Source organism: Saccostrea cucullata, unplaced genomic scaffold (assembly GCF_032062105.1).
Source record: "Saccostrea cucullata isolate Sc308-1 unplaced genomic scaffold, CSIRO_AGI_Scuc_v1 ctg1583, whole genome shotgun sequence".
Lineage (NCBI taxonomy): Eukaryota > Metazoa > Mollusca > Bivalvia > Ostreida > Ostreidae > Saccostrea > Saccostrea cuccullata.
In genome coordinates, this window is record NW_026938899.1 from 61,260 (window position 1) to 86,442 (window position 25,183).

Consider the following 25,183-nt stretch of genomic DNA (forward strand, 5'->3'; position numbering starts at 1 on the left):
TATTCAACTACAGGAATTATTCAGCAATCGATTAATTGATTATAATTATGTTGTTTAATGTCCCTCTCGAGAATTTTTCACATGGAGAAGCCTCCACTCGCCGCTGGAGACTGCAAAATGTTGTCCTATAATTTGGTCTAATCGCCATTGAGCATTGAGGAATCTTTTTGAGTCAGTACCATCTGACACACGGGACCTCGATTTAAACAATCTCATCTGACGGACCGGTCTCCACGTCCCACAACTGAAGTCCATAATACAGATATTTGATGTTCTAGCCATGTTTTTATTTCATTTTTCACTTCTAAAATTTGTTGCATCAGATTTTCTTAAAGATCATACTTAATAAAAATCATTTCGAACAACTTTATTGCAATGCATACAGCGTCCGGTGATTTTGATTGACAGGTCAATACATGTGCACTTAGTGTAATACTTCTTAAGCAGAAAAAATATACAGAGAGTGACTATGACGGACTATGAAATCAGAAAATATCTAATAAAGAATGGGTACAACTTTTTTGTCTATGTAAATGGATAGGATAATTAGGATTAAAAGGGAATCTCTCTCTCTCTCTCTCTCTCTCTCTCTCTCTCTCTCTCTCTCTCTCTCTCAGACATGTAAATTTCAGTATCTTCCGTAATGAAAAATCTACTATTATAGAATATGAATTCTGTATACATGTTAATGGTAATTTTAACCAAATGTTCCAGATTTAATTGTATAACGAATTTATAATTCAAAGGCTTAGTTGCAATAATGTCTCCGAATAAAATCAAGAGGGGGGGGGGCTTCAAAAGAATTACATACTCGGTAATTTTATGTTTTATGAATTAAAAGGAAAATACTTAAGGTTGCATGTACATACATATAATTACATGTAATTATATAGCATTGCATAAAATTGTGTTCATTCGTGTACTTTATCTAACATATCAACAGACCTTTGTAGATGTTTTTGTATCATGTTTTAGCGTAGCATTATTTCACACAGAAACGCGTAACTTTCACACAATGTTAACCCTTTGAGTATTAGTATTTCACAAAAATCCAAGAATCGCTTTTTCTCATCTTTAATAACTTCTCGGTTATATAAAAGTATAGATCATGTATAATAAATAACACTATATAAGACTTTTAATCAATGAAATATACGTGTTAAAACCAAATCCAATCTAAAGATTGATTTTCTTTCTTTTCAGTTGCAGATATCAATTTATTTCTATAGGCTTTACACCTACTCTTCTTTCTCTCAGTCCCCTTTTAAGTACATGTACATATAATATTTTAGAATCGAAAATAAAACTCGGATTCCGGGATAATTTCGCATTCAAATTAGAGAATTAATTAAAAGTATTTTTCTTAAATATAAACATAACAGACATTACAGATTTACACTACGCTGACAACTTTAAACTATGCATATACTGAAAGCAGTAACCAACGTAATCTTTCATGGAGAAGTGGATATGGAAACTCAAAGTCTAATTATTTTTTTTTGTGAAAAGTGTGGATATAGACGTCTGCGACGTCATGGATACTACCTCCGCCTTTATCTCGAAAGTTCTATTCCCACTTACAAGTCAGAGTTATCTATCTTTGCTCATTGTCACTACGTAAATAGAGAAAATGAATTTATTGACGGAACCTTAAATCTCCAAAATGCAGAATCCGATTGAATAAATAATATGTTTAATATTTTTGTAGAATAATTTGTATATACATCGCTGTAATGTATACTGCGTACAATATTATTGTCTTCAAAGTGCTTAGTTGACACAGAACAGATATTTTTTTAGATATAAATTTGTAAATCAAAAACTTTCAATGTACAGACTAACACTACACAGCCAAATTTAAACTAATATGCATATAGTGAATTAAGTAACATGCAAAAGAGAGAATATTGAATGTGTAAATATGTTGATCTGGAGAGTGTATATATGTCTCTAACGTCATCAATACTATTTCCGCCTTTATCTCGAAAGTTCTATTCTCATTCACAGGTCAGAGTTATCTTTCTTTGCCCACCTTATACATACTACATAAATAGAGAAAATTTCGGTACCGGAAATATACAAAATGTGGAATCTGATTTAAAAACAAATTATATATTTAGAATTTGTAGAAAAATGTCTGTTTTACATAAGAATATCTTGAAAAAATATCTTAAAACAAAAAAATCAAAAATTGACGAAAAACAAATTCACTTCCGGTTCGGACAGGAAGTACTGGAAACACACGAAAACAACTTCAAAACAAATAGAATATCATGATCTAATACTCCTGTAAATTTCATATCTTTACCTCAAACCGTTTACGAAAAAACTGCCGGACAAAAGTCCATTTTAAAATTCGAAAATCGGCCATAACTTCGAACCGGAAGTGAATTTTTCAAAAAACGGAATTTTATATAAACTTCATATATCAACCTACTTACGTGAGAAAAATTGTGAAAATCTATCCAGCCATCTCTGAGTAATCGCGCTCACAAAATTTGGGAGGAATAATAATAATAATAATAATAATAATAAAAAGAAACAATACAAACACTATAAGTCTTCCGTTGTGAACGGAAGACTTAATAATAATAATAATAATAATAAGAAACCGAGTAAAAACAATATGTTCCCAAACTCCGTTTGGGGAACATAATAATAAAAATAGTGGAAAAGAAACCTAAGAATAACAAGAAGGTCTTCCGCTGAAGACGGAAGACCTTAATGATTGGATTTATATAGCGCTTTTCTAGCATAAATGCTACTCAAAGCGCTTTACAATCATTATTACCCCAGCAGACCTTAACAATCCAGAATCTTTCTCAGTGCAAGCTGCCGTAATCAGCGCTAGAACACTAACATTCTGACAATATCTTTCACTGTCTATAGCCAGGTACCCCTTTTACACTTGGGTGGAGTGAGGAAATTCGTGTAAAGTGCCTTTCCCAAGGACACAACGTCGACTTGCCGCGGCCAGGATTCGAACTCACAACCTTTCGGTTTGGAGTCCGGCACCTTAACCACTAGACTACCGACACGTAAATTATACATGTATTACTAAAGCCCATTGAGCTCTTTTTCGTAAGTTAAAAAAATGCGTTATAATCCAAAACTTTCGCGAATAAACGCGTAAATTTTGCTTTACAATATAACGCGAAACCGACGAAAATGAGCTCAATGGGATTTCGTAAAATAGAAATTATAAATTTCGGAGTAAAAATACATACCAATATAGAATCCCTGGATTGAAGAACTTAAAATACATAGTATAAACGTCACCATTAGGACGATAAATAACCAAGACATCCGCATTTTGTGTGATATACAAGTAACGGATATTTCAGAAAATGTTTATCATAAGTCTTCATTTGTTATTTATATAGTGCGCAGTCATCTGTTATTTGTTTTTGTATTTAATTGTAACGATTGATTTAGCCTGGATTTTCCACTTTCAAGGAATAAATAAACAAGATTTAAAAATTATCTTATGGAGATTCCCATGTTGTTTTTTTAGCTCACCTGAGCCGAAGGTTCAAAAGAGCATTTCTGATCACATTTTGCCCGGCGTCTGTCTGTCCAACTGTCTGTCTATACACTTTTCACATTTTCGACATCTTCTCAAGAACCGCTGGGCCAATTTCAACCAAAACTTGCCACAAAGCATCTTTGGGTGAAGGGGATTCAAGTTTATTCAAGTAATTGGGAATTAATGAAAATTTGGTTTCATGTTTTAAAAATCTTCTACTCAAGAACCACTGGGCCAGGAAAGATGAAACTTATGGGGAAACATCCTCAGGTAGTGTAGATTCAAGTTTGTTCAAATCATGACACCTGGGGTAGGATGGGGCCAAAATGGCCGACCAAAGTTTTACATAGAAATATATAGGAAGTACCTTTAAATTCTTCTCAAGAATTGCAATGCCATAATTGATCATATTCATATGGAAGCATCCTCAGGTTGCGTAGATTCAAGTTTGTTCAAATCATGACCCATGGGGGTAGGGCGGGGCTTCAATAGGAACATTATTTAAAAATCATCTTCTCAAGAATAGCAAAGCCATGATTGGTCATGGGACAACTTTAGGATTTAAACTTTTCAGTAATAAACCAATTTATACTTTTTCTTGCCATAGTGCTCAGGTGAGCGATGTGGCCCATGGGCCTCTTGTTATAGTATATGCATTAAATATAGGGTCGTAAAGAGATGTTAATACAATTAACTTGAGCCATATTTTTGTGAAATATATATTATAATGTAATTAATGTAGTAGTCAGGTGCTATATACATAATTAGATGGTATTATTAGTTTTTCCTTGTGTAAATGCTGGTTGCTTACTAGAAATGGCGTAGTTAATGATTACATGTATAGTTAAGATATTTTTCTTGTGTTCGTCTTATTTAAAAATGCAGAAAATTGACCTGTATTTCAGGCTAGATTTTATCAAAGTTGTTATTTGCATACAAAGGATTGATTATTTTCTTTGAGGTCCACACAAATAGTAGTCATAAATTAAATGCACTGCAAATTTTGATAAACGAAAAATACATTGGAAACTAGTGCTAATTGTAACGGAGACCGTTACAGATGTTCCCCAAACGCTCCCTAACTCCCTTTCATAGTCATATTCCCTGTAAGCGTAATTAAATATAATAATATAAACTCTATGCATTTGAGACTTCAAGAACGTTTACCCATAAGTGTACCATGTTCATTCAAATTTTATAATTGCACACTTGCTCATGTGAATGCACGTGCGTAATGAACATATCATATTGTCTACACAATCTAAATATTTTAATATGCTAAATATTAAAGTACTTAATCCAAAAGTATTAAAAAAAAAAAACGCTCATTCAAGTGTATTTTTGATTTTACCCATTTCACATGCACGCACATGCATACATGAGCATGGTGACCATACCTTCTTGTAGAAGTCCATTACATCTATCTATGTTCTAAATCCCACTCCGTTTGGTTGAAAACCAAGGGAGTTATAGCTGTTTAAAGTTTCAGCCAATTAGATTGCAGCGCACGTACACATACATGTATGCATGTGCATGATGACCATACCTACTTGTAGAAGTCCATAATATATATCTATGTTCCAAATCCCATCCTGTTTGGTTGAAAACCAAGGGAGTTATAGCTGAAGAGAAAAGTTTAAAGTTTCAGCCAATCAGATTGCAGCGCACGTACACGCACGTGTGTGCCTGTGCATGGTGACCATACCCTCTTGTAGAAGTCCATTACATATATCTATGTTCCAAACCCCATCCTGTTTGGTTGAAAATCTAGGGAGTTATAGCTATATAAAGTTTCAGCCAATCAGTTTGCTGCGCACGTGCATGCACGTGTTTTCATTATAATTGCTATATATCATATTGTAGGATATCCTAATGCATGGCTATGTTCAAAATTTCAAAAGATTTCGTCAAAAAACAAGAAAGATATTGAGACTTTAGTTTCAGCCAATCAGAGCGAAGCGCACGTGCATGCACGTGAGATCTTGCTATTTTGACCATGACATCTTGTGCATACTACTAATATATCCTTACATTATGAGTTTCAAAACATTTCGTCAAAAAATAGAAAAGTTACGGTTAAATCCATTATATATTGGTCATTTCACGTTTTGCACGTGCGCGCTCTTGCAAGCACGTGCGCGCAAAATGACCTTGATTCCGCAAATCTACATAACATGTCTACTGACCCTAAAAACATTTCACCTAAATTGGATGTGTAGTTTACTAGATCATTCGCGGACAAAATTTTCCCGAGAAGACAAATAATAATAATAATAACTAGTGCTAATTGTAACGGGGACCGTTACAGATGTTCCCCAAACGCTCCCCAACTCCCTTTTATGGTCATATTCCCTGTACGCGTAATTAAATAAGACAAACTCTATGCATTTGAGACCACAACAACGTTTACCCAGAAGTGTACCATGTTCATTCAAATTTTATCATCGCACACTTGCGCATGTGAATGCATGTGTGCAATGACTTTATCATATTGTCCACACAATCTATGTATTTTAATATGCTAAATATTAAAGTATTTAATCCAAAAGTATAAAAAAAGAAAACGCTCAATCAAGTGTAATTTGATTTTACCCATTTCACATGCACGCACGTGCATACATGAGCATGGTGACCATACCTTCTTGTAGAAGTCCATTACATCTATCTATGTTCTAAATCCCATCCCGTTGGTTGAAAACCAAGGGAGTTATACCTGTTTAAAGTTTCAGCCAATCAGATTGCAGCGCACGTACACGCACATGTATGCATGTGCATAGTGACCATACCTTCTTGTAGAAGTCCATTATATATATCTATGTTCCAAATCCCATCCTTTTTGGTTGGAAACCAAGGGAGTTATAGCTGTTTAAAGTTTCAGCCAATCAGATTGCAGCGAACGTACACGCACGTGCATGCATGTGCATGGTGACCATACCATCTTGTAGAAGTCGATCATATATATCTGTGTTCCAAATCCTATCATGTTTGGTTGAAAACCAAGGGAGTTATAGCTATTTAAAGTTTCAACCAATCAGATTGCAGCGCACGTGCATGCACGTGTTTTCATGATGATTGCTATATATCATGTTGTAGGATATCGTTATGCATGGCTATGTTCAAAATTTCAAAGGATTTCGTCAAAAAACAAGAAAGATATTGAGACTTTAGTTTCAGCCAATCAGAGCGAAGCGCACGTGCAAGCGCGTGAGATCTTGCTAATTTGACCATGTCATATTGTCCCTGCTACTAATATATTCTTATAATATGAGTTTCAAAGCATTTCATCAAAAATGTGAAAAGTTACGCCTATATCAATTAAATCGGTCATTTCACGTGTTGCACGTGCACGCTCTTGCAAGCACGTGCGCGCAATATGACCTTCGTTCCGCAAATCTACATAACATGCCTACTGACCCTAAAAAGGTTTCACCTAAGTCGGATGTGTAGTTTACAAGATCACTCCCGGACAAAAAAGTACCCAGGAAGAAGAAGAAAAATAATAATAACTAGAGCAAAGCTCGTTGCAAAGCAACGAGAAGGTCTTCCGTCCGAATTTGACCGGAAGTGCCGGAAGTGAAGTCAACGAAAGAAAGCAATGAGCTAAGTCATCTCCGGTGAGTTTAATTTCAATTTTGCATTAAAACCTTCAAAATCAGCTAATTTTTGCTACTTCCGGTTTGACCGGAAGTGACGTCAATGGACGGAAAAATAAATTTTATGCTTCCAGTGACATATGTTTCCCAATAACTTATCAAGAACGGCAAAAATACGCGTTTTTTGACTACTTCCGGTTTGGCCGGAAGTGACGACGCCGGACGTATTTTGATGACCCAAGCAGATAAAACTTGACATTTTGAACAACTTTGCTTCTTTGATGTATTACAAATTCTCAATACTTTTTGAGATATAAAGGAAAAACTTTCGGCCCCTCTAGTCCCCTAATTTAAGGGGCCAGCCCTTTTTTCGAGATATCATTTGAAAGATCTTGGAATTCTACACTTCTTTTGTTCTATATGTTTTAACAAAATATTTCCAGGTAAAAAGATATCGTAGAAAAGGTGGCAAAATATTTGAAATTCGCAATAGGACTATTTTCGCGCCATACCGAGCGCCGACGTGCGGCACTTCAGATAAAAATGAAATAATTTTTACATATCTATAGACTTCGGACTATCATACCTGAAATTTTCACGTTTCTATCTATAGCCATTTTTTAGAACGTTCGAGGACAATCTGACCCTTCAAAAATCATAAAAACGACAATATCTCCAAACCGGAAGTGACGTCATCAAATTGGAAAAAAATGCATGAGGTTCAAGTAATGTTACATATGTCCTGAAAGTTTCATGGAAATCCATCGAGCCGTTTCCGAGAAATCTCGTGCACAAAATCGGTAAGAAAAAAAAGAATAATAATAATAACTAGAGCAAAGCTCGTTGCAAAGCAACGAGTAGGTCTTCCTTCCGGTTTTGACCGGAAGTGCCGGAAGTGACTTCAACACCAGAAAGCAATGAGATAAGTCGTCTACAGTGACTTTATAATTTCAATTTTGCATCAAAACCTTCAAAATAAGCTATTTTTGGCTACTTCCGGTTTGACCGGAAGTGACGACGACGGGCGGAAAATTAATTTTTATGCTCCTAGATACATATTTTATCCAAGATCTTGTCAAGAACGGCAAAAATACGCGTTTAAAGACTACTTCCGGTTTGGCCGGAAGTGACGACGGCGGACGTATTTTGACGACGCCAAAAGATTAATCTTGACATTTTGAACAACTTTGCTTCTTTGACGTATTACAAATTCTCAATACTTTTTGAGATATAAAGGAAACTCGTTCGGCCCCTATAGGCCCCTCATTTTAGGGGCCAGCCCTTTTTTGGAGATACCAGTTGAAAGAACTTGTAATTCTACACTTCTTTTGTTCTACATGTCTTAACAAAATATTTCTAGGTAAAAAGTTATCGTAGAAAAGGTGTTAAAAATTTTGAAATTCTTGATAGGTCTATTTTCGGGCCATAGCGAGCGTCGGCGCCTCGTACTTCCGGTAGTTGTGATATACAAAAGGCACTTCTCCAAAGGTTGCTCTAGCATCCCTGAAAATTTCAAACTTCTATCTTCAATGGTTTTTGAGAACATTGCCGGACAAAGTGACCCTCTAAATATGACAAAATCGCAGAAATCTCCAAACCGGAAGTGACGTCATCAAAACAAAAAAATATATACCTAGATTTTTTTATCTTCTATCAATCCTGAAAGTTTCATGAAAATCGATCAAGCCAATTTCGAGAACTCGCGTGCACAAAATATGTAAGAAAAAAAATAATAAAAACTGTGGAAAAGAAACCTAAGAATAACAGAAAGGTCTTCCGCTGAAGACGGAAGACCTTAATAATAAAAGTGAAAAAGAAACCTAAGAATAACAAGAAGGTCTTCCGCTGAAGACGGAAGACCTTAACTAGATACGATCTCGTTGCGAGCAACGAGAGGTCTTCCGTCCGATTCCGTTAAAAAAAAAAGTCGAGATGAAAAAGTAAAAAAAAATTATTGCACTCAAGGGGGATTGAATCCAAGTCGCCAGCATGAAAATCGAACGCGCTAAATATTACGCTACTGGGACCTCTGCTCTAAATCTTTTTGTGTATACCTCTGTATAACAGTGCTTTTGTTTTAGAATTATAAAAGGCTAGTCACTATTCATAATTTCTCGCAAACGCCACGAGTTAATCTTGGCACCTTTTCTTTGAAATGTTCTATTTAATACGTGTGATAGCTTCAATGAAATAAAAAACCGTTCATGTAGCCTAAAATTCGACGATTAGAAAGTATATTTAACACATTTTACAAATTCCATATAGTATGTAAGCAAGTAACACTTTTTTTTACTTTGAGAACCAGCCAAAACCAATTGTAGAAGACGTTTAAGAAGAACGTAGTTTGACACAGAATTGCAACGTAACTATGACGTGAAAATCCAAGTATTCCTTTACATTTCATTTGTCCTTATGTAACTTTCGTTCTAGCAAACGTTCGGCTGCCTCCGTAAACCACTATTGCGAAATGTCGGAGTTGACAGAGACAGCCGCCATTTTGGACTCGCTTCAGATTTTTAATTGTTAATATCTAGAGTTTGGATTTATCAATATTCAAACAAATCATACAGTAAGCATTATAAGAAGGGTCTTTATTACCATTCCAAAAATAAATGAAAAATATTGAAAAACAAAAAAGTTAGAAAATACGGACTTTTTAATTTCGCTTCCGGCAGCAACCGGAAGTACCAACGACACACGAATAGGTGATTCGTCATATCTTAAAGTCATCATCTTTCTTCTCTAACAAGTCTCCAGTTAATATCTTAAACCATTTTCGAAAAAAAGGGGGGACAAAATTGCATTTTAAAATCAGAAAAGTGTCAATAACTTGGAACCAAAGGTGAGTATTCCAAATTTTCCTATCCATGCCACAACTTCATATAATGACGCATAATTCCTGAAAGTTTCATTGAAAACCACTGAATAGTTTTCGAGAAATCGCGTGCACAAAATTTTGGGGAAAAAAATAATAATAATAATAATAATAATAATAAGAAACAGTAGAATCACTAGAAGGTCTTCCGTGAAAACGGAAGACCTTAATAATAAGAAACAGAGTAAAAACAATATGTTCCCCAACTTCGTTTGGGGAACATAATAACTAGTGCTAATTGTAACGGGGACCGTTACAGATGTTCCCCAAACGCTCCCCAACTCCCTTTTCGTGCCATATTCCCTGTAAGTTTCATCAAAGAAGGCAAAATCTATGCATTTAAGACGTAAACAAAGTTTTCCCAAAAGTATACCAAGTATTTCAAATTTAAGCAATGCAAGCGTGCGTATGTGATTCCATGAGCGTAATGACGATATCATCTTGTCTACACTTTTTACTCATTGCACGTGCACGCACGTGCATGATGACCATACCTTTTTGTAGGTGTCCATTATGTCTGTCTATGTTCTTAATCCCATCCTGTTTGGTTGAAAAACAAGGGAGTTATAGCCATTTAAAGTTTAAGCCAATCAGATTGCAGTGCACGTGCACGCGTGTGTTTTCATGACAATTATTATATATCATATTGGACATCTTAAAGTATGCCTATGTTTTAAATTTCAAAGCATTTTGTAAAAAAACAGGAAAGATATTGAGATTTTTGTTTCAGCCAATCAGAGCAAAGCACATGTGCGCGCACGTGCATGCATGTGAATGGTGACCATACCATCTTGTAGGAGTTCTTCATGTCTATCTATGTTCTAAATCTCATGCTGTTTGGTTGAAAACCAAGGGAGTTATAGTCATTTAAAGTTTCAGCCAATCAGATTGCAGCGCACGTGCATGCGCGTAATTTGATGAAAAATTTTATATATCATATTGTAGTACATCCTAATGCACGTCTATGTTATACATTTCAAAGCATTTCATCATAAAACAAAAAAGATATTAAGATTTCTGTTTCAGCCAATCAGAGCAAAGCGCACGTGCATGCGCGTGAGTTCATGCAAATTTGACCATGTCATCTTATCTACACAACTTATATATCTTTATATAATGAGTTTCAAAACATTTTATCAAAAAATATAAAAGTTACAACCATATTAAATATATCAGTCATTTTACTCATTGCATGCGCCCGCACGTGCATGCGAATGCGCGCAAAATGACCTTCGTTCAGCACATCTACACAACATGCCTACTAACCCTAAAAAGGTTTTAACTTAGTTTGGTGAACAGTTTCTGAGAACACTTCCGGACAAAAAAGTACCGGAGAAGAAATAAGAAGAAAAAAGAATAATAACTAGTGCTAATTGTAACGGGAACCGTTACAGATGTTCCCCAAACGCTCCCCATTTCCCTTTTGTTGCCTTATTCCCTGTAAGCTTGATTAAATAAGACAAACGCGATACATTTAAGACTTTAACAAAGTTTAACCAGAAGTATTCAATTTAAGCATTGCACGCATGCGCATTTGAATGCATGTGCGTAATGACCATATCATCTTGTCTACACTATTGATATATTTTAATATACTAAATATTACAGCATTTAATCCAAAAATATGTTGAATCTAGTGTATTTGGAATTTTACTCATTTCACGTGCACGCACGTGTATGCATGTGCATGATGACCATTCCCTGCTGTAGGAGTCTATAATATCTATCTATGTTCTGAATCCCATCCTGTTTGGTTGAAAATCAAGGGAGTTATAGCCATTTAAAGTTTCAGCCAATCAGATTGCAGCGCACGTGCATGCGCGTGACTTGATTAAAATTACTATATACCATATTGTAGGATATCCTAAAGCATGCCTTTGTTTTAAATTTCAAAGCATTTCGTCAAAAAACAAAAAAGATATTGAGATTTTTGTTTCAGCCAATCAGAGCGAAGCGCACGTTCATGCACGTGCATGTATGTTCATGATGACTATACCTTCTTCTAGAAGTCCATTATGTTTGTCTACGTTCTAAATCCCATGCTGTTTGGTTGAAAAACACGGGAGTTATAGCGATTTAAAGTTTGAGCCAATCAGATTGCAGCGCACGTGCATGCGCGTGATTTGATGAAAATTCTTATATACCATATTGTAGAATATTCTAAAGCATGCTTATGTTTTAAATTTCAAAGCATTTCGTGAAAAAACAGAGAAGATATTGAGATTTTTGTTTCAGCCAATCAGAGCAAAGCGCACGTGCATGCGCGTGAGTTCGTGCGAATTTGACAGTATCACATTGTCTACACTACTAATCTATCCTTATATAATGAGTTTCAAATCATTTCATCAAAAAATGTAAAAGTTATACCTGTATTAATTATATCAGTCAATTCACTCATTTCACGCGCACGCACGTGCATGCGTATGCGCGCAAAATGACCTTCGTTCCGCACACCTACACTACACACCTATTAACCCTAAAAAGGTTTTAGCTCAGTTGGGTGAACAGTTTCTGAGAACACTCGCGGACAAAAAAGTACCGGAGAACAAATAAGAAAAAAAATAATAATAATAATAATAACTAGTGCTAATTGTAACGGGAACCGTTACAGATGTTCCCCAAACGCTCCCCTACTCCCTTTTGGTGCCATATTCCCTGTAAGCCTTATTAAATAAGACAACATCTGTGCATTTTTGACTTTAACAACGTTTTCCCAAAAGGATACCAATTATATTCAAATTTTAACATTGCACGCGTGCCCATGTGAATGCACGTGCATAATGATCATATAATCTTGTCTACACTTTCTATATATTTAAATATACTTTACATTAAATCATTTAGTCCAAAAGTATTAAAAATCACTCATTCAAGTGTACTTTTAATTTCACTCGTTCCAAATGCACGCACGTGCGTGCACGTGCATCATGACCATACCTTCTTGTTAGAGGCTCTTATATCTATCTATGTTCTAAATCCCATCCTGTTTGGTTGAAAACCAAGGGAATTATAGCCATTTCAAGTTTCAGCCAATCAGATTTCATCACACGTGCATCCACGTGATTTTCAAGAATTTTTTTCTAAATCATCTTGTAGAATATCCTAATGCATGACCATGTTTTAAATTTCAAAGCATTTCATCAAAAATCAAAGGGGATATAGCAATTTAAAGTTTCAACCAATCAGATTGCAGCACACGTGCATGCGCGTGATTTCTTGAAATTTTTTATATATCATATTGCAGGATGTCCTAATGCATGACTATATTTTAAATTTCAAAGCATTTCGTCAAAAAACAAAGGAGATATAGCCATTTAAAGTTTCAGCCAATCAGATTGCAGCGCACGTGCATGCGCGTGATTTCATGAAATTTTTTCCATATCATGTTGTAGGATATCCTAATTCATGACAATGTTAAAGATTTCAAAGCAATTCGTCGGAAAACAAAAGAGACATTGAGATTTTTGTTTCAGCCAATCAGAGCAAGGCGCACGTGCATGCGCGTGAGTTCGTGCTAATTCGACTGTGTCATATTATTAACACTATTAATATATCCTCAAGTAATGAGTTTCAAAGCATTTCATCAAAAAATGTAAAAGTTATAGCTATATTAAGTATATCAGTCAATTCACCCATTTCACGCGCACGCACGTGCAGGCGTATACGCGCAAAATGACCTTCGTTCCGCACACCTACACTACACACCTATTAACCCTAAAAAGGTTTTAGGTCAGTTGGGTGAACAGTTTCTGAGAACACTCGCGGACAAAAAAGTACCGGAGAACAAATAAGAAAAAAAATAATAATAATAAGAAACAGAGTAAAAACAATATGTTCCCAAACTCCGTTTGGGGAACATAATAAGAAACAGAGTAAAAACAATATGTTCCCAAACTCCGTTTGGGGAACATAATAATAACTAGAATCTTGTTGCCATGGCAACAAATAAGTCTTCTGTTCTTCTAAATCTGTAAGAATTTGCTTTTTTCTCTGCAAAAAACATAGATATATGTACTCTGAAAGAAAAAAAAACTGCAAAAAGGTCTTTCAGTACTTAAGGTACTTTGATTTTCATGACCAATCTTGTTCTTATGCATTTTGACACTCATAAGAGCTACACGTGTATCATAGACAAACCAACGGACAAACAAGCACCGTACTCTCATAAACTTCACTGTGTTTATGTTCTGGCACAATTGTGATGGTGTTATAAAAATGTCATGAACTAAGTTAGTACCACATTAAACGTAAAGTCGTTGATTTTTACAGTAATACTATCGAGATTTGTCAGCAGAAAGATTATTCAACTACAGGAATTATTCAGCAATCGATTAATTGATTATAAGTTGTTTAATGTCCCTCTCGAGTATTTTTCACATGGAGAAGCCTCCACTCGCCGGTGGAGACTGCAAAATGTTGTCCTATAATTTGGCTCTAATCGCCATTGAGCAGTGAGGAATCTTTTTGAGTCAGTACCATCTGACACACAGGACCTCGATTTAAATGATCTCATCTGACGAACCGGTCTCCACATCCCACAACTGAAGTCCATAATACAGATATATGATGCTCTAGCCATGTTATTATTTTATTTTTCATTTCTCAAATTTGTTGCATCAGATTTTCTTAAAGATCATACTTAATAAAAATCATTTCGAACAACTTTATTGCAATGCATACAGCGTCCGGTGATTTTGATTGACAGGTCAATACATGTGCACTTAGTGTAATACTTCTTAAGCAGAAAAAATATACAGAGAGTGACTATGACTTTTTTGCAAGTCAAAAATTATGAATGAATCTCATAACTCAATGTAAAAAATTGATTTACATAAATGAAAATGGTTTGAAGTTCTGCAAATATGAATTTATTATTATGTGTAGAATTTAAAAATGAACACAAAAGAATAAAAAAAATTTGAACAGAAATACTGAAGTTAAAAATTGATAATGACAGTAAATTGTATCAAAGCAGAGTGATAAACATTCGATACAGAATGACCTAGAAAATAAATTTCAAGATTTTAATGATACAATACATGTAAATAGTACTTGTGATATAAATGTAGATACTATAAGGACTCCGGCAGTAATCTCATGAGGTATATGTTATACTTAGTAGAGGATCCATAATACAGACAAACTTGTTTAGATACAATTGATAAATTTATGTGGCAGCAAAAAATTCACACAACTTTGGGGCAATATTTTGTAGAACTTTAGATGTTCCAGTCACTCTAGGTTTGCCATCACTGGTTTTGGGAGAAAACATAAATTAATCTATTTTCATCATTTCTGACATAGCTATAGATCAGCTTAGATGAGAAAGTGCCATCGTCTCTGCCAGACTCCTCTTCATGAAACTTTACCAATCAGCACGCACAAATACCCGAAGTACTTTGATTTTTCAGCATTGAACACCTGTTGAAAATGAGAAATATTTTTGTACTCCAAATGATTGTTTCATACAGATTAATAATGTACATGTGATTCATTAAAAGTTTGCAGCAGAGATTATTCCGTCCAACATGATGGGGTAGTCTACTGCATGTAGTCAAATATTTTTCTTACACTGATTCTCGAGCAAATTGATAAATAATCATTTGATTTTAGAGCCACCAAATTTAAAATATATGTATCTACTAAATGATATAATAAAACTGTTCATACCTTCAAAATCCTTTCATGTATTAATTGTAGATTTAATGTTGACGACTCATTGAGGGTCTCCCACAATGAACTGTAGATAATAGCTACAAAAAAGATAGATACAATTATATTACATGTAATTATTTAGATGCATGAACATGTAAATCCTATTTATAAATTATATGCCTTATCCAAAATTTCATGGTTTCATATGAAAATTTAGATGAGGAATTAAGCGCCAATGTTTTATACTAGTTTTCAATGCCTAAATTATATTTTTTACTAGTTGTCAATGCCTAGATTAGATAACATAAATTCCATAAACAAAATATATATAAATATAAATGTTTACCTGTTACAATCTGTGTATTGAGTATCGACACTGAAGTTCTGCATCCCATTGGATTTTCTCAGCTTTTGGGAACACCGATGCCAACTGCAAGCAATTTCCGCACTGTATGTACAAAAACCACCTAACCAGAGTTTCACTCACATTTAATTGCTCTCTTGCAAAAGAATAATGGTCCGATGTGACAATTTGAACGCAATTTGAGGCAATGAACATCAAACTCGATGACCCTCCGAGTCATCTTACGAACTCTTAGTCTCTTACTGGTTAAAATTAGGGTTATACCATAACAGCATTCCTCACAAATATGCATGGAATCACAAATAAGTTTATTTCACAAGTACGATCTTCTAAAGCACCTCAGCGCGCGTCAAATTATGTCTTTTCTTGAACCGTTCCTTGCCTGTCGGACTTTTCATGGGCGCCGCCATCTTGAATTTTATAGTCTCGGAAACATCGTTTTATTTTAAAAGGTGTACATTTAAACGTATTTAAACAATAAATTTGTTATCATCTTGTTGTTTTCTTTAATTATCTATCAACTGAAATAAAAATATTCGAATTGTGGCCTTTGATATTGACTCGAACTGAAAAAGCATTTTATTCCGTAAACTACCGAGATCAATCCGAAGTTTACCGAAATTACAGCCTCACGGTCCACGCAACAACTTTAATTAAAAAATTCATTCAACGACTAGTTCTGGGTTTTAAAAAGATTCGATGACTAGCTAAATGTAAGTTCTTCATCTTTTTTAAAATGCTTGTGCCATAGATTCAATGTTTAGTTCGTGTTTAAAAGTATGTGTACAAGATTAAAATTTGGATCCGCCTCACATATGGAAGGGAATTACCGCCAAAAGTCTATGTATCTTGCTTTTATTCTTATTCTGCCTACTTCTTTATGCTTTGTTATTATTGTAATTATATGTCACTTTATTGTTTTCATATTTGTCTTTATTACATTTCACTTTGACTTTTATCCTTCTTCATTTTGCCCTTACTTCTATGTTGGTTTATTCTTGTAAATTCATTTTACTTTCTTTTAAATTGATACAGTTTCTTAAATGATGATATCTATTACGAACGTTCACCCAATCACGCAAACAGTGAAGCATATTCAATGAAGACGAATACAAGTTGTCCGAATTTAGTGCCGCATTATAACGCTAGGTGGCAGGGGTGTTCGCTAAGAGTGTTGGTAAAATTAGGTAAGCAAACCCGGGCCGGGGTTATTCGAGTTTTTTCAATTTTCTGCCTTTATACTTTATCAATCAAACTTAAATTTTTAAATGACTGATGTTTGTTATAAGTTTAGGTATGTACCCGATACATGCCATTCCCTCGGAAGTCTCGCTAGATGGTAAGATTTCCCCTGGAAGACTGACTATATAGTGATGCTTCCTTCGGAAGATTATACAGTGGGACTTCCCCCGGGGAAGTTTCAATATATAGCTAGTCTTCCGTGGGAAATCTCGCTATATATAGCAAATCGCCCCCATTCCTAGCAACCCCTTCCCCGAATAGTTTTTTAAATCGCAAAACATTGTTTATAAATACTAACGTTTACAGTTTTTGAAGAAAAGTTATCCGTTCTATATGAATAAATATTTAAATAATATCATTTTCATAGTGTTTTATAATTAAATCATTTTAACCATTTAGTTAAACATAGATAATCTTCACGAGTACATATGGATAATGACTTTTTTTCTCTCTCTCTCCCCCCCCCCCTTGATGCAGTCGCTCGCGTGGGACTGTGGTTACAGCGTCTGCTCTATATTGAGTCACGAAGTACAGTAGTAAGGAGTCGAACAATTCGTCGTGGGTTCCAATCCCACTATAGGATGTGGAGTTCTGTCCTTCGGATGAGATCTAGACCGTATAATCCGAGGTCCCGTGTCGCAGTAGGTGCTGGCACGAAAAAAGATCCCTCACTGCTCAATGGCTATAAGTGCTGAGTATATAGACAAATTTGCAGCTCTCCACCGGCAAGAGATGGCTTCTCCATTTGAGTGAAAAATTCTCGAAAAGGAAATTATACAATGTACAATCACACCACCAAAGTCTCAATATATATACTGACTTCCGAGTGGACGACCTCCTATGGGGTAAGTTTCATCGGAAGAGGGGAGGGTGGCCACGAAAAATTTTCCTAAACATAACTTTTTACTACTGGAAAAGTTCAGCGAAAGGCTTGTTGCCCCCCCCCCCATCCCTTACACTTTTTGTTGCAGTACTACATGTGTAATAGTCAATTTATATATAATTAAAAGTCATGTACTTAGTGGCATATGAGTAAAATTTATTACTGAAAAAAGTTGACGATCCCCCCCCCCCTTCACCACCACCAAATAGAATTTTCGAATTTTAAGATTTGTTTTTAGCTCTCCTAGTTGATGACAAACACGGTGCCTACTAAAGATATTTGAAAAGTGCTATTTTAATATAAAATATTAACGCAGTTCTAAAAGAGAGACCGGGGTGTTTCTAGTATGTCTGGGTGCATGTAGTCTGGTTCCGACTTCGCCTTCCATGCGCGGATCTAGAGGGAACTCCCTGGAACTTACAAGGTTACTAAAACAAGGGAAAAAAGTTAACACCCCCCCCCCCCCCCGAAATAGAATTTTGACGTTTGAGCGAGTTTAGGTTTTTTTCTTCTTTTTATGCTTGTCAAGAAAATTCTGGGATTGGATTTTTTTTGACTGGGTTGCCCCCCCCCCCCCCTTGGAAAAAATTTCTGGATCCGCGCCTGCCTACCCATAACGCTCCTCACTCCTTTGCAAAGCCCAGTCCCTAGAATCATGCGCATCAGCAGTTACTAATCTGTCGTGAAATAAAGTTCAGTTCAGTTGAAGGTTCTGAAAAACAACCCAATTTGTTAGGGTTAACTAGTATCAAAATATTTAACATTTTTATATCAATTATTTAAACTGAAATTCAAATATCCAACAAATAACTTTAGCAGATTTATATTTTTCAGGCGAGAGAACAGTGACGTAGCATCGTTTTTGAAAGTGGGGAGGGGGGTAACAAGAGAATAAATATTCAAGCTACCCGGCTGAAAACAACTTGACAAGCGCAAAATAAACCCCAGGAAAATGTCCAAACTTGAAAATACATAGGCGTCGGAACCGGGGAGGGGGGGGCTTAGCCCCACTTCTTTCGAAAGTTAGACTTAGTATTGACATTGAACATTCCTGCGTAGGTTTAGCCCCCCCCCCCCCTTTCCATGGACACGATGCAGTAAAGGTTTAAAATTCGGAAAGTGGTGGAATTTGGGAAAAAAAAACTTTTTGCACTAGAGTTCGAACCTTCAAACCCCCCCCCTCCCTCCGCACGAAATAGCATTTTTTTGTTTTGAAAATGGACATTGGACAGGAGTTCTTTTTTTTATTTTTTTTATTTTTTGCTTGTCAGGTTTTTTTTGAAGGTCTAAAAAAATCTTACATTACCCCCCCCCCCCCCAGCTTTCAATTAGCTTCCGACGCCAATGCAATCCTATTTCGGGGGCGGGGTGGGTTTTGAGTTAGATTCAACTTCTTCTATAGTATCAAATTTAATTTTTTCCTACTATAAGTACAACATTAACTTATTTGACCCTTACTCTTACAAAAAAATGGGTCGGCCTTTTAATGAACATATTCAGTATAGTATAAATTTATGTCTGAAAAAAAGAGGCCGTTATTCCGGTGTTCCCATAGAAAAGAATTATGGAGTTTACATCAATGTATCGGGTGATCGGATCCGGCCTTCAGAAGTTCGATTGATAAAGTATTAAGGCGTATTGAAGAATCTCAAATAACCCGACCCGGGTGTGCTTAGTACCTAATTTTACCAACACTCTTAGCGAACACCACACCACCTAGCGTTATAATGCGGCACTAAATTTTGACGGTTTGACAACTTCCATTCGTCTTCATTGAATATGCTTCATTGTAAGCGTGATTGATTTAACATTCGTAGTAGAGATAATGCTAATAATTTATTTAAGAAACTGTTTAAGTTTAAAAGAAAGTAGAATGAATTTACAAGAATAAAGCAACATAGAAGTAAAGACAAAATGAAGAAGGATAAAAGTCAAAGTGAAATGTAATAAAGACGAATATGAAAACAATAAAGTGACATAAAATTACAATAATTACAAAGCATAAAGAAGTAGGCAGAATAAGAATAAAAGCAAGATACATAGACTTTTGGCGGTAATTCCCTTCCATACTCACAGTCCACGCAATAAAGAATGGGTACAACTGATATAGAACTGATTTCTTGTCTATTTATATGTATAGGATAATCATTATTAAAAGTGTATCTCTCTCTCTCTCTCTCTCTCTCTCTCTCTCTCTCTCTCTCTCTCTCTCAGACATGTAAATTTCAGTATCTTGCGTAATGAAAAATTTAATATTATAGAATATGAATTCTGTATACATGTTAATGGTAATTATAACCAAATGCTCCAGATTTAATTGTACATGTATAACGAATTTATAATTCAAAGGCCCATAGCTGCAATAATGTCTCCGAATAAAATTAAGAGGGAGGGGGGGGGGCTTCAAAAGAATTACATACTCGGTAATTTTATGTTTTATGAATTAAAAGGAAAATACTTAAGGTTGCATGTACATACATATAATTATATAGCATTGCATAAAATTGTGTTCATTCGTATACTTTATCTAACATATCAACAGACCTTTGCAGATGTTTTTGTATCATGTTTTTAGCGTAGCATTATTTCACACAGAAACGCGTAACTTTCACATAATGTTAACCCTTTGAGTACTAGTATTTCACAAAAATCCAAGAATCGTTGTTTCTCATATTTAATAACTTCTCGGGTATATAAAAGTATAGATCATGTATAATAAATAACACTATAAGACTTTTAATCAATGAAATATACGTGTTAAAACCAAATCCAATCTATAGATTGATTTTCTTTTTAAGTTGCAGATATCAATTTATCTCTAAAGGCTTTACACTTACTCTTCTATCTCTCAGTTCCTTTTTGAGTACATATAATATTTTAGAATCGAAAATAAAACTCGGATTCCGGGATAATTTCGCATTCAAATTAGAGAATGAATTAAGAATATTTTTTTTTAAATATAATCATAACAGACATTACAGATTTACACTACGCTGACAACTTTAAACTATGCATATACTGAAAGCAGTAACCAACGTAATCTTTCATGCAGAAGTGGATATGGAAACTCAAAGTCTAATTATTTTTTTTATGTGAAAGTGTGGATGTAGACGACTTCGGCGTCATGGATACTACCTCCGCCTTTATCTCGAAAGTTCTATTCCCACTTACAAGTCAGAGTTATCTATCTTTGCTCATTGTCACTACGTAAATAGAGAAAATGAATTTATTGACGAAACTTTAAATCTCCAAAATACAGAATTCGATTGAATAAATAATATGTTTAGTATTTTTGTAGAATAATTTGTATATACATCGCTGTAATGTATACTGCGTACAATATTATTTTCTTCAAAGTGCTAAGTTGACACAGAAGGATATTTTTTTTTAGATATAAATTTGTAAATCAAAAACTTTCAATATACAGACTAACACTACACAGCCAAATTTAAACTAATATGCATATAGTAAATTAAGTAACATGCAAAAGAGATAATATTGAATGTGTAAATATGTTGATCTGGAGAGCGTATATATGTCTCTAACGTCATCAATACTATTTCCGCCTTTATCTCGAAAGTTCTATTCTCAGTCACAGGTCAGAGTTATCTTTCTTTGCCCAACTTATACATACTACGTAAATAGAGAAAATTTCTGTACCGAAAATATACAAAATGCGGAATCTGATTTAAAAACAAATTATATATTTAGTATTTGTAGAAAAATGTCTGTTTTACATAAGAATATCTTGAAAAAAATATCTAAAAACAAAAAAATCAAAAATTGACCAAAAACAAATTTACTTCCGGTTCGGACAGGAAGTACTGGAAACACACGAAAGCAACTTCAAAACAAATAAAATATCATGATCTAATACTCCTGTAAATTTCATATCTTTACCTCAAACCGTTTCCAAGAAAACTGCCGGACAAAAGTCCATTTTAAAATTCGAAAATCGGTCATAACTTCGGACCGGAAGTGAATTTTTCAAAAAACGGAATTTTATATAAACTTCATATATCAACCTACTTACATGAGAAAAATTGTGAAAATCTATCCAGCCATCTCTGAGTAATCGCGCTCACAAAATTTGGGAGGAATAATAATAATAATAATAATAATAAAAAGAAACAATACAAACACTATAAGTCTTCCGTTGTGAACGGAAGACTTAATAATAATAATAAGAAACAGAGTAAAAACAATATGTTCCCCAACTTCGTTTGGGGAACATAATAATAATAACTAGAGCAAAGCTCGTTGCAAAGCAACGAGTAGGTCTTCCGTCCGGTTTTGACCCGAAGTGACGTCAACATAAGAAAGCAATGAGTTAAGCAATCTCCAGCGACTTTATAATTTTAATTTTGCATCAAAACCTTCAAAATAAACTATTTTTGGCTACTTCCGGTTTGACCGGAAGTGACGTCGACGGACGGAAAATTAAGATTTAAGCATCCAGTGACATATGTTACCCCAAAATCTTTCAAGAAAGGCAAAAATATGCAATTTTTTACTACTTCCGGTTTGACCGGAAGTGACGTCGCCGGACGTATTTGGACGACGCCGTTAGATAAAGCTTGATATTTTGAACAACTTTGCTTATTTGACATGTTACAAATTCTCAATACTTTTTGAGATATTAAGGAAAAACTTTCGGCCCCTTTCGGCCCTTTATTATAGGGGCCAGCCCCCTATCGTTGATATCCTTCAAAAGATCATCACATTTTCTACAACTTTTGTTCTATATGTCTTAACAAAATATTTGTAGGTGAAAAGATATCGAAGAAAGAGTGTTAGAAATTTTAAAATTCTCGACATGTCCATTTTTGGACCATAGCGATCGTCCCCGTGCAGCACTTCCGGTGAAAATGAAATACGTATGTCACATCTACATATATTGCTCTATCATTGCTGAAAAACTCAAGTTTCTATCCTAAGCCGTTTTTGAGAAAACTCGCGGACAAACTGACCCCTTGAAAATCTCTAAATCGCAAAAATCTCAAAACCGGAAGTGACGTCATCAAAACAAAAAATTATATATCAGGTTTGTTTGATGTTCTATCAGTCCTGAAAGTTTCATGAAAATCGAGCGAGCCGTTTCCGAGAAATCGTGTACACAAAATTGGTAAGAAAAAAAACAATAATAACTAGAGCAAAGCTCGTTGCAAAGCAACGAGTAGGTCTTCCGTCATGTTTGACCGGAAGAGGCTTTCATTTTTACCAAAAATGAGAAATAACGTCCAAAAATGGTTTGATTCCTCTAAATCCATGTTAATTATTGCAAAAATAAGCCATTTTCTGTTACTTCCGGTTTGACCGGAAGTGACGACGACGGACGGAAAATTAATTCTAACGCTCCCAGAGACATATATTACCAAAAAAATTGTCAAGAACGGCAAAATTACGCGTTTTCCGACTACTTCCGGTTTGACCGGAAGTGACGATGCCGGACGTATTTTGACGACTTCAATAGATTAAGCTTGACATTTTAAACAACTTTGCTTCTTTGTCGTATCACAAATTCTAAATACTTTTTTAGATATAAAGGAAAAACTTTCGGCCCCTCCAGGCCCCTGATTTTAGGGGCCAGCCCTTTATTTAGGATGTCATGTGAAAGATCTTGAAAATCTACACCTTTTTTATTCTACATGCTTTAACAAAATATTTCTAGGTAAAAAGTTATCGTTGAAAAGGTGCTTAAAATTTTGAAATTCTTGATAGGACTATTTTCAGGCCATAACGAGCGTCGGCGCTTCGTACTTCCGGTATTTGTGATATACTTAGTGCACTTCTCCAAAAGTTGCTCTAGCATCACTGAAAATTTCAAGCTTCTGTGTTAAGTGCTTTTTGAGAAAACTGCCGGACAAAGTGACCCTCTAAAATTCACTAAATCGCAGAAAACTCCGAACCGGAAGTGACGTCATCAAAATAAAAAAATATATATCTAGATTTTTTGATGTTCTATCAGACCTGAAAGTTTCATGAAAATCGATCGAGCCGATCTCGAGAAATCGCGCGCACAAAATCGGTAAGAAAAAAAAACAATAATAAAAATAGTGGAAAAGAAACTTAAGAAAAACAATAAGGTCTTCCGCTGAAGACGGAAGACCTTAATAATAAAACGAGCTCGTTGCAAAGCAACGAGTAGGTCTTCCGTCCCATTTTAGAACCATTCCTTTATGATTAGTTTTTGTAAGTAAAGCACACATTATAAAGAGGAAAATTAAACTAAAACGATGAAGTTGTCGTCAGTACATTTTAGTTTATTTTGGCATTTCCCGTATGATACACGTGAAACTATGTAGTTTATGGTGCCTTCAAGTTTGACCGGGAGTGAAATCTATCGAAAATAGATGAGGTGTGACGTTTTCAATAGTGTAAATAATTTAATCTTTTGTTTATTAGTAAATGAGCAAATTATTTTTAGACTTCCAGTGTGATCATCATCGATCAAATGTGAAGAGTACTCAATTGAAAATTAAGTTGGACGTCTCCAATGACATATTTATATTATAATATGAGTGTAAAAAGAAGCATTTTAGTTTGTTAAAATGCCATCATTCAACGGTATGATACACGCAAAATTACTAGTTAGTGATTTATGTCTATTTCAGACTGAGAGACGCCTATGGAAAGAAAAGAGGTGCGGCGTTTTCATTAGTGTTAATAATTCAGTCTTGTCATTAATAAATAAATGTTATTTCTGGATACTTCCATTGAGCTCAGCATTGATCAAATGTGATAAGTACGCAATTGAAAGAGAATGTTGGACGTATTCATGACATTTTAATACAATATAATATAAATTTGAAAATAAGCTTTTTAAGACTTTTAAAAGTTTGCATGGAAATGCCATCATTTGACCTTTTTTCGCATATTCTCTGTATCTGCAACTTGTTATCTTAAACAACGTTATCATTTCTACATACCGGTACATATGTGTATTTACACTTTTTAAAGTAGTAAAAGGAAAATTTAAACCCTTTAGAGTCTAGACAGTAGTCTGGGGTCAGCTCTACTTTTCAGTACAAATTAAATGAACATT

General features: G+C 34.9%; 1 long non-coding RNA gene across 1 annotated transcript; it reads right to left on the bottom strand.

The window, feature by feature from the left end:
- Positions 1-15,087: 15,087 nt before the first annotated feature.
- Positions 15,088-16,448, bottom strand: LOC134251731 (uncharacterized). The gene is made up of 3 exons (XR_009988804.1): positions 15,996-16,448; positions 15,665-15,747; positions 15,088-15,415 (listed from the first exon to the last, which is right to left on the bottom strand). It is a non-coding gene; the product is annotated as an uncharacterized LOC134251731 (long non-coding RNA).
- Positions 16,449-25,183: the final 8,735 nt, after the last annotated feature.